This window comes from Hevea brasiliensis, chromosome 7 (genome assembly GCF_030052815.1).
Source record: "Hevea brasiliensis isolate MT/VB/25A 57/8 chromosome 7, ASM3005281v1, whole genome shotgun sequence".
NCBI classification, from domain to species: Eukaryota; Viridiplantae; Streptophyta; class Magnoliopsida; order Malpighiales; family Euphorbiaceae; genus Hevea; species Hevea brasiliensis.
The window spans coordinates 92,015,738-92,024,713 of record NC_079499.1 but is presented as its reverse complement, the minus strand read 5'-3'; positions in this window follow the sequence as shown (position 1 = coordinate 92,024,713).

The following is an 8,976-nucleotide window of genomic DNA, read 5'->3' as shown; positions in this document are numbered from 1 at the left end:
CATCTCTGCGACCCAAAGGTACATTCCAAAATGGACCTACCTCCTGTCTGAGAAAACTAGCAAATGAGAAACAAAAGCAATGATGATTTCATATGATGTAATATTACACAAGCAGGGTTTCTTACAAGATAAACTGCTTCCCTTGCTGCAAGAGCAAGTATGTTAGCACAAGAATCAGTACCAGGACAGGCCTTCTCCAAATTAGCCTTAATATTGTCAATGACCTCAAATTTTCTAGCTGAATTTAGATTAGCCAATGCATTTTTCTCTCCATTCTCACCATCAAGTAGTACAGGCCCATCACATCCCTGTATATCACAAGACGAACGCTCTTCGGTCATTGCCGTTATCAATGAATGCATGGGAGTTGGCTTTTGCACAATCACGGCAGAAAATCAGACCATTGAAAATTTTCGAGATCATAAAAAATTAAAAAAAAAAAGAGAAAAAAGGGGAAAAAAATAAACAAAGAGAAGTTTATAGGAGTTATTAAGCTTCATATCTTGAAATTGAACAGAAGCTGTTCTAAAACCTGAACTAGTAGTGTCATGTGACAAGCACTAGCAAGCAGAAAATAGCAATTCATACATTAAGAAATTTATATTGCCAAGTGACAAATACGCTAAAGATGTGATAAAATCATTTTATATAGGTATTTAGGATAATTTTGTATTCATTTTGCCCTATTAATTTAGTAATTTCATACTTTTAATTTTTATTTTCGTTAATTTGTTAATTTTAGTGGCTTTATATTTGATTTTTAAAATTTCGACATTTTTAATAGGTTTTAATATGATTTGAAGGCAAAAAGGTACATATATAATAAATTCAAGATGATTTAGAAGTTTAAAATTATGAGAAAAGTGAAAAAAAATATGTTTAATAGAACACACTAGCCAAGATTTTCAATAATCTTAATATGCCTCATTTTACGGTGCATGCATAGTTAAGAGTTAGTGAATAGAAGTCCACACATGGCATGTTGAAAATCACTGAATTCAACACGGAGCATGTTGAAATATGCTGACAGCATTGCTGACTTAAAAAAATTTTCACACTTCACATCTTTTATACCTTTTGTCTTTATCTTTTTTAGCCTATTGTAGGGTACATTTTAGGAGATATAAATGCATTTTTTTTCTCATTTTAAGTTAGAAGGAGAGAGAGAGAGAGAGAGAGAGAGAGAGAATAAGGAAAATAGAAGAAGAAGAAAGAGAAAAGTGTACAAACTTTGGATTTCTTCTGTAAAAGTAACGTTGCAGCTGAGATTTTCAAAGATTTTGGGCTTTCTTCATCTGGGTTTTTCTATTCTTCATCTTATTTTATGTTCATTTTCCATTGTAAATATTATTATGAGTGAGTAGATTTTTCAAGATTTTAGAGTTGGGTTGTAATGTTTTAAATTAATTTGTAAATTTAGATGGGTTTTATTCAAATTTATGATATTTATGAGTTTTGACTTATTTTCTTGTATACTTTATTGACTTGCCTAGTGTTGGATCTCATTGGATATAATTTTTAATCCTTGATTAAAGGATTAAAAGGTGAAAATCATTGATAGATAATTAAGGTTTTGAACTTAATTACCTAGTGTTAGAGATAAACTAGGCATTAAAAGGATTTATTGATTGATTAAAAAGCTTAATGGGTCTTGGGTAAATCAAAAATCGTACAAGAGTGGGGTTTGGTTTCCTTAAAACACTCTTTGGTTTAATTTAGAAAGCAATCAAAGTTGATTAGAATTAGATAATCAGGGTTTTGAACTTAATTACTTAGTGTTAGAGATAAACTAGGGATTAATAGCATTTATTGGTTGATAAAAAGGCTTAATGGGTTTTGGGTTATCAAAAATCGTATGAGAGTGGGGTTTGGTTTTCTTAAAACACTGTTTGATTTACTTGAAAAAGAAATTAAAGGAGATTAGAATTAGCCACCTCAAACCTTGGATGAATCTAGCCAAATTCCATTTGGTTTAAAGCATGAACCCCAACCTTGGAATCACTTTTATCATTATTTGACTTTTGTTCTTACTTACCCATTGTTAATTTAGTTAAATTTTGCTTAGTTAAGAATTTATTTACATTACCTATTGCTTTTTTTTTTTATTTAAATTGCTGCATTTAGTTAATTTAGTTCTCCTATAATTCTTCATTAGTCTAAATAATTAAAACAATCATAATTTAGTACTTAAACACAATTTCTCATAGGAATGATACTCTACTCATCATTCTATTACTTGATACGACCCTGCACTTGCAGATCTATCACATCAAGTTTTTGGTGCCATTGCATATTTTTGGCTAATGAGAGAAGGACTCATCAAGCCCCACTACACAGAAAGGCAGGAGAAGAAGGGAAAAAAGAAAGAAGAAGAAGAAGAAGAAGAAGAAGAAGAAGAAGCTAGCTCTCTACCTATAATGATGATGAATCCTCCCATCTAGAAAATAATTATAATTTAGTGTTGTTTATACTCTTAAATTTGACTTACATCCTTGCAAGTGAAGACAATATGCCCTTAAAAGTGATATTGTGGTTCTTTCTATTATAGACTTTAGGTATTTCCAAAATTCTTTTACTAAGCAATGATTTTTCAGGCAAAAGATTATATTTAAACATATAATTTAAAAGTGCTTTAAGTCTAATGTATTCTCTACTGGGTGATGGAATAATTACAGGTTGCGTAATGGAGGCTGGTAAAATGGTTCCATCATAGGCTTCCATTTAGGCTCATGCCATGGAACTTGGAAGCAGAACTCATAAACATCAAGCAAGAAAAAAACCACTAATTCCCTCAAATGGACATAAGGGGACACTGAAATGAACAAATAAAAGTGATAGGGAGGTGGAGCTTGGCGGCTAAATTAGGGGGTTTATTACAAAAAAAAAAAAAAAAATTGTTTAGAAAAAAAAATAAAAAAGATGTAAAATTAAAAATCTTCTCTGTCTCACTCAAACCCTCTCCTCTCCTCTCCCTTTATGTAGCTACCGGCTTCAATTCCCTAACCTCTATCTTAGGACTGACAAAGAGATAGAGCGGGGGCTGGAATCACTTCTCCTATCCCCGCCCCACGGAAGTTTGGGGTTGAGATGGGGCATTCCCTACCGAGATGTGAAGGGATTGGTTTTCCGGTGGGGAATTTTTTTTTTTCATTTTAATTTATTAATATATAATATAAATTTATTTATTAAAAAAAATATAATTAGAAATGTAAGTTTTACACATTATTTTAACAATATATTTATATATTTTGCTAAAATTATAATTTTTAAATATATAAATATATAAAAATAAATTACTTTTTAATAAAAAAATAATAATATATTACTATGGAAGGGCAAGTTATAGGATTTTGGAGTGGGGAGAAGGTCTTCTTATCCCCGCCCCACACAAATTGGTATTGAGATGGAATCAAGAAAAATTAATTGGGTTTAGACCAAGGTGAGGCGGGTTCGAAAACTTTTGCCATCCCTACTTGATCTAAAGCAATTCAATGCCAAAGCCAGACGATTCACCGTGTCACGACCCAACCTATGGGCCGGACCGGCACTAGAACCTGGGTCAGCCTAAAGCCCCCGAGACCCGTAGTAAGCCTAACTATTCCTTAACCCAACTCTAAGGCCCATTTGGGCCCAATTTCAAGAATTCAACTAGACAGAGTCTGGCCATAAAATGGACCTTTCAACGGGGAGTTTTTGACTCACCCGACCTGTAAACACAATATATAATCAATTGGGGAGCTCAGCTCACCCTCCACATACTCAAATGTCATAAAAATAAATGGGAGCTCAGCTCCCTCATCCAGTCCATCAACATGCATAAAATAATAAGTTTAGAGGTCCAAAATAACAATTTATATTGCAGACCCAAATCCAATCATTATTTCTAACACATGCGAAAATTCTAAGAGTTAATAGGTTTATACAAAAATAAATAAATGACCTGCGAGGGAGAAAAGTAGGTTAACCTAAAAAATATCCTCTTGTGGCCTGGAAAAATATTGAACAGGAGTGAGCGTTCGACTCAGAGAGTAAAATATCAATTTTAACCATAATCTCTAAAACTATCTAAAACTAATGCACCCTGTAGAGTGAAATGCAACATCAGCAATCATTTCACATCATAACAACAAAAAAGTAATTTGGAGCACTCACACACCCAATAATATCAATCATAATATATGAGAGCTGATCCCCCTATACAGCTCTCTTAAATCCAACCTGTGCCAGCAAAGAACTCAGCTCGGACTTCGACTTAATAACCAAATCGGGGTCCCAGCGAAAAACTCAAGCCGTGTCTACCTCGAAGGACCGGGTCCCAGGGAAGATCTCAAGCCGTGTCTACCCATCCTATCTATAGTCCACACCACATCACACGCACGCCAACGCACGCACACTGCTCCAAATTACCACAATAACATCCATGGCACTTTAACAGTTGTGAATGCAACATAAAACGTGCCTAGAGTTTAACTACATAGATATATACATAGAAGTGATGCATGGGCATGCTTGAACATATAATAATATCAAAATTACAATTAAAATTAATATTTTACTCACAGACTTGACAGCAATCACTGTGGTGGCTGGGCGGAGGAAGAAGGCTGTCTCGGCTCACCTGACAATTTTATTACAATTATTTAATAAATTTGACTCAATACAAACTAAGAAAAAACCAAATACGTCCTAAGTCATGCCGGAAATCCGGCAGAGTCTCCCCTACACCTAGGACCTACCCTACACCTAGGACCTACCCAACTTGCAAAAGGGTTCAAAACGCACTTCTATATTCACCAACTATACACACACAACTCAATCATATCACACAGCCCCTCCTGGGCCCATCCAAACAGTCATCAATCACAATATGTAAATTTACAGTTTAGTCCTTATAATTGATCATTTTTTCAAAAACTGACCAAATAAGCTCTAAAAATTCTAAAACTTTGCCCCGCGGTCCTTAGCAATATTATTAAGCTATTGTAAAAAGAATCATAATTTTCTGAGCTACCACGAATATTTTACGGATTTTTAATCCCATTTAAGAACTAGAAAGTTACGAGAAAGTAAAGTTTGGGTTTACCTATGCCGATTCCGACTCCTGGGATGCGCTCGGGACGTCTGACAACGATGGGGTAGCCAAAATCTTGATCCAATTTGGAGACCTTTTCGATAGCCGGTTTGTCTGGCCGGAAATTTACAGACTCGGATAACTGTCAAATTTCCACGAATTGAAGATACCTACATGAACCCACAACACGGGGGTTAGTACATAAATTTTACGAAATTTTCTAAGCTCATTAAATGCTCGGAAAAATACTGCGAAATTTCGTGGGACCCACTGAAAAATAGTATCGAAAAATTTCAAAATTTATATTGCCGCAAAGGCCTCGATAAGTGGAGCGCTCTGGTACTCTCGATTTTCTCGTGGGGTTCACGGTTTGCGAGAAATTTAGCCCAAAAGTCAAAATGGGCTAAAACTTCCCAGGCAAAAATTGGACAAACCGCTAGATGGATTTCGGTGTTCTTAGTGTCTATAGAAAGCTCTCGACGAGTAGATGGATTTAGACACAATACCCGGTCTAATTGGTAGCCGGATCGACCGGATTTCAGCCGGGAAGTCAAAGGGTCCCGCTGCCGCCGCTTATGAGCTTGCAGCCACAGCGGCGGGCACAAGTAGGCGGCAGTGGAGGGGCGCTGACGGCCGGTCTGGCGGGAGGTGGTCGGGCGAGGGAGGTGGCCGTGGGCCGGGTGGGAGGAGAGAGAAAAAGGGAGAGAGAGAGAGAGAGAGAGAGAGAGAGAGAGAGAAAGGTCAGGACGCACGCGGGGAGAAGAAAAAGGAAGAAGAGAGGCCGGTCTGATTCGACCAGTCTGATCCGGTCCGGTTCGATTCAGGATACAAAATTTTGAATTTTTTACTCTGCCTTGGGACCGAAAACGAGGTCCAAAAATTCCATAAAAAATTCTAGAAAACTCAAAAAAATTCATAGACTCCAAATATATTTTTAGCCTTGCCACGTGGTCTTTAAATTAATTTTTAAAAATCATCAAAGCTTATATTTTCAAAAAATCGAACCCGATTTCTAAAATCTGAAAAATTTCAAATAATTTCCTAAAATTTCAAATAAAATAAAATATCAATATTTACCCAAAATAATAAATTTAAAAATTAGGGGTGTTACATTCTTTCCCCCTTACAGAAAATTCGTTCTCGAATTTTACACAAGGCAAAATAAAGTACAGGATTACACATTGAACAGATAAGGGTACTTGCTACGCATGTTTCGATCTAACTCCCAGGTGTACTCTTCCACTAACTGGCTCCTCCACAAAACCTTAACCATAAGGATCTATTTTGATCTTAGCTGCCTCACTTGGTAGTCCACTATGGCTACAGGTTGCTCCTCAAACGTCAAGTTCTCTTTTAGCTCTATTACATCCGGCTGTAGTACATGAGAATGATCTGGAATGTATTTCCTGAGCATGGAGATGTGAAACACAGGATGAACATGAGAAAGGTTGGGTGGTAGCTCCAACCGGTAGGCAACTGCTCTAACTCTATCAGTAACCTTAAAAGGTCCAATATACCGAGGTGCCAACTTACCCTTCTTTCCAAATCTCATGACTCCCTTCATTGGAGAAACCTTCAGGAATACATAGTCGTCTACTGCAAACTCCACATCCCTCCGTCTGGGGTCTGCATAACTCTTCTGCCTACTGAAAGCTATTTTCAATCGTTCCCTGATTAAAGGAACTATCTCTGAAATGTACTGCACTAGATCTACATCATGCATCTTCGCTTCTCCCATTTCCATCCAACACAGAGGAGACCTACATTTTCTTCTATATAGTGCCTCATAGGGTGCCATCCCTATGCTGGAATGGTAACTGTTGTTGTAGGCAAACTCCACCAAAGCTAGCTGGTCATCCCATTGACCTCCAAAATCCAAAACACTCATGCGAAGCATGTCTTCCAGTGTTTGGATTGTCCTTTTGGACTGTCCATCTGTCTGAGGGTGGAAAGCAGTACTAAAGTTCAACTGTGTGCCAAGTGCCTCCTGTAACTTCCTCCAAAAACGAGAAGTGAACTGGGGCCCTTTGTCAGATATTATGGAAGCAGGAACTCCATGCAATCTGACTACTTCTCAAATATAGAGCCGGGCATACTGTGCAACAGAATATGTAGTCTTTACAGGCAAGAAATGAGCTGATTTGGTTAGGCGATCTACAATTACCCATATCGAATCATATCCTCGCGTGGTACAAGGCAACCCAGTTACAAAATCCATAGTAATTATTTCCCACTTCCATTCTGGGATAGGGAGCTCTTGCAGCTTCCCTGATGGTCTTTGGTGTTCAAACTTCACCTTCTAACAAGTCAAGCACTTGCACACAAAATCTGCTATGTCTCTCTTCATGCCATTCCACCAATAGCTATCTTTCACATCATGGTACATCTTGGTGGAGCCTGGGTAGATATTGTACAGTGTATAATGTGCCTAATTTCATTTCTGAGATTGTCCACATCGGGCACACATATCCTAGAACCTTGCACTAGGGCGCCATCATTGGCAAATCCAAACTCACCACCTTTACCCTACTGTACTCTTTCTATGATTTTCATCAATTGTTGGTCTCTGTGCTGGGAACTCTAACTCTATCTCGCAAGTCTGGCCTCACTGAAAAATGAGCCAACAATACCCCCTCATCTGAAAGATCTAGGATTAAACCTTGATCCATCAACTCATGTACTTCCTGAATCAACGGTCTCTTCTCTGCTGAAATGTGTGCCAAGCTACCAGAAGATTTTCTGCTCAAAGCATCTGCTACTACATTGGCCTTCCCAGGGTGGTACTGGATAGTGCAATCATAGTCTTTCAGAAGCTCCATCCATCTCCTCTGTCTCAAGTTTAAATCCCTCTATTGGAAGATGTACTTCAAACTCTTATGGTCGGTATATATCTCGTACACTTTACCATACAGGTAGTGTCTCCAGATTTTTAGTGCAAAGACTACAGCCGCTATTTCCAAATCATGGGCGGGGTAGTTCTGCTCATGCCGCTTCAGCTGCCTTGAAGTATAAGCCACTACTTTTCCATTCTGCGTCAAAACACACCCCAAGCCAACTCTGGAGGCGTCACAGTACATGGTATATCCTTCACCACTTATCGGTAGTGTCAACACCGGGGCAGTGGTTAGACACTCCTTAAGCTTCTGGAAACTCTCCTCACAGTCATCTGTCCAAATGAAAGGAACATTCTTCCGAGTCAACTTAGTTAGGGGAGCCACTATCCTGGAAAAATCCTGCACAAAACACCTATAGTAGCTAGCTAGGCCCAGAAAACTTCGCACTTCAGTGACTGTTGTAGGCCTAAGCCAATCAGTTACAGCTTTAATTTTCATGGGATCTACTTGAATGCCTTCACTGGAAATCACATGTCCCAAGAATGAGATGCTTTTTAGCCAAAATTCACATTTTGAAAATTTGGCATATAGCTGGTGCTCCCTCAAAGTCTGCAACACCATCCTCAAGTGCCACACTTGTTCTTCCTCAGTCCGAGAGTATACCAAAATGTCATCTATGAATACGATGACAAAACGGTCCAAGAATGGCCTGAACACCCTGTTCATCAAGTCCATGAAGGCTGCTGGTGCATTAGTGAGTCCAAAAGACATCACCAAGAACTCATAATGACCATATCTTGTCCTGAATGCTGTTTTGGGCACATCCTCATTCTTGATTCTCAACTGATGGTAGCCTGATCGCAGGTCTATCTTGGAAAAGAATCTAGCCCCTTAGAGCTAATCAAACAAATCATCGATCCGATGAAGTGGATACTTGTTCTTCACAGTCACCTTGTTCAGCTGTCTATAGTCAATATACAACCTTAATGATCCATCCTTCTTTCTCACAAATAGAACAGGAGCACCCCAGGGTGAAGTGCTCAGACGTATAAAACCCTTGTCCAAAAGCTC